Here is a 2,984-nt window from a genome sequence, read left to right on the forward strand (position 1 = left end):
GCATGTGCCCCACAAAATTCTGGAAAAATCTTTGACAGTTCTCATGTAAGCTGTCAAATATATTCTTAAAAATACTTCTGGTCTATGGTTATTCTGGGGCAGAAACAAAGCTGGACCAGTGGACTTTATTATATTTGCATCCAACACCTGGGCCACTTGGCTCTTTACAAAAACAACAACCATAACCTTATCCCAACTTAATGGGGTCGGCTACACGGATCCAATACATATCAAAGTAAAAGAAAAGCAGAGTAAAAGAAGTGCAAACTGAACTAAAAGGCAATTAAAAAAAAAAAAAGGGTTAAGTTTTAGCAGTAAAATAGAACATCATCCTAGGAACATCCCCTACAAGGTGAACGGCTACGCGGCTCTTTCTCCTTAATAAATTCAGGTGGCATATTTAACTTCAACAGCAGACAACAACTGCCTAGCGCAGTTGGTGAGGTTGTTGTGTTCATAGTCGCCCTTTCAGCTGTGTTCTCTACCTTCATATTTTCAACCTTCACTATGGACTATGGAGTCTAGCTCCTCAGGTTCTTCTTCTTGGTACTCCACAATCATCTCAGTTGTCTTTTCTTTGATGTGTTCGGTAAAGACCTCCTTGTTAGGACTGTTTACTTATTGCTCTTCCATCTTCAAAACTATGACTGCTGCCACGGTAGGATCCCTTGGAGGTGGAGGGTATAGGGGACCAAATTTGACTACAAAATTTTGCTCAAGAATGGTCATGCAGCCTAATAATTGCTTCTGCTTGCTATAAAGATATTCATTGCTGGCCATGGTAGGATCTAATACCAAATAATGTAGGGAAAGCTAGGCTGCAAGAGAACAACACTAACTAACCTAGAGTAGACCAGGATCGAAGTGAAAAAATCTGAATATATGATCAGAATATATAAATTACATTATCTCAAGAACTGGCCATTGGATGGGCCTGTTAACACAACCGAAGGGAAGTCCTTGAGGGTTGTTTATGGGCCAAAAAATTCAGAAACATCCAATGAAATTTCGCTAAACAGGATAACACTTGAAGAACAAATGAAAAGAAGAAGAAGGGGGTAGGGGACTATCTCAATTCAGGGTCTCTCACCTACGACCTCTCACAGCTTCCAAGCCAAAGCTTTCTCTTCTTTTTTTTTTTTTTTCCTTCCTTGAACTCAAATCTGTTGGGGAATAGTCCCCCTTCCTATATTTATAATAATGGAAGTCAAATACAAAACCGATGGGGAAGAACCTCCTGTACGCAAGCTATAATAAGGCTGCCAAATCCAAAAAAAAAAAAAAAACTCCTACTTTCTAAAACTGATAACTGGAAATAGAATCTAAACTATTGCTATTACATTAATAACAACAAGGAAAATAGAATCTAATCAAAATAGAAAGTAGATAGTGTTTTTTGGAAAAATCTCAGCAATGAATCTTCCTTGCAAGCTGGCATGGGCCCCATAGATATCTGGAAAATCTTCAACAGTTCTTATGCAAAATTTCAAACATATTCTTAAAATACTTCTGGTCTATGGCTATTTTGGGCAGAACAAAGCTGGACCAGTGGGCTTCATTAGAACCAACACCTGGGCCACCTGGCTCACAACTGAAGCATGAACAGTACCACGACCACTGGTCAAATGAACAGTAACACGTGAACTATTCTCCTCCTTAAACTGCATCAACGTTATATAGTATTTTCAGATTTTGAGTCTAGAGTTAAGACCTAGCATCTATGCCATTTTTTTGAAGTGGACTTTTGGGTTACTTGATATGCTCTGCTGCAAATTATTGTCCTCTCCATTCCTCAAAGTTTCAACATTACAATTTCTTAGGAAGGAAGTCAAGGAGACTCATGTAGGAATCCTTTTTTAGTTTTTTAAATACTATGTAGAGCATACCCTTCTGTTATATGGACATAGAAAAAGCTTATGACGGAGTCTTCGTTGACCTAGAAAAAGCATATGATAGAGTCCCTAGAGAGTTAATCTAGCAAGTATATGAGAATAGAAGTGTTTCTAGTAATAATGTGGACATAATTAAAGATATGTATGGTGGTGCAATGACTAGTGTAAGAACTATTGGGGGGTCAAAATAGTGAATTCCCAATTACAATTGGTTACATTAAGGATCGACTTTAAGCCCTTCCATGTTTGTGCTCATCATGGATGATTTAACCAAAAGACATTCAAGATAAGGTTCCTTAGTGTATGCTCTTTACTGGTAACATTGTTTGGTGGATGATACAAAAACAATGATTGGTGCCAAGTTGGAGTTATGGAGATTAACCTTAGAACAAAAATGTTTTAAGATAATGAGGCATTGAAAATTGATTAGAGGGAGATTATGGAAAGTGATTATTTTAGGTATCTGGGCTCAATCATAAATCATAAATAAAGAAGGTGATATAGAGGATGATGTTTCATAGAGAATCAAAATATGATGGATGAAGTGGAGAGGTGCATTTGGACTGTTGTGTGATCGATGTGTTCCTTTGAAACTCTTTTATCCTGATAAAACATTTCTCAATATTTTTATAGTTCTTCTTCATCATGTGAAGAGGGAAGCGACTCATTTAGCTGACTGTTAGGCTAACTTGGGTGTTAGGCTGCAATCTTGTAGTTAGTGGATGGATCAATTAGCTATCTTGTTATGTGGTGCGGTACGAATCCTCTTGGATCTTCATCTTCGAACATGAGCTTGATTTAAAAGATAGAAGGGGATCAAAGAAGAAAGCAAATGCAAAAGCAAGTTACATAATACAGTAAGTAGGAGTGAAAAAGGAAAATTTTACAGAACAGTCATACGGCTAGCGATGATGTATGGTTCTGAATGATGGGAAATTAAGAGGATCATATAGATACACTCAATGTAGCAAAGATGAGGTGAGATGGATGTGTGGCAAAACTAGCAATGATCATTTTAGATTTCTTTTGGGAGTAGCTCTAATACATGATAAGCTACGAGATAGCTCCTTGAGGTGGCGTGGTCGTGTTCAA

This window comes from Macadamia integrifolia, chromosome 9 (assembly GCF_013358625.1).
Source record: "Macadamia integrifolia cultivar HAES 741 chromosome 9, SCU_Mint_v3, whole genome shotgun sequence".
Taxonomy (NCBI): Eukaryota; Viridiplantae; Streptophyta; class Magnoliopsida; order Proteales; family Proteaceae; genus Macadamia; species Macadamia integrifolia.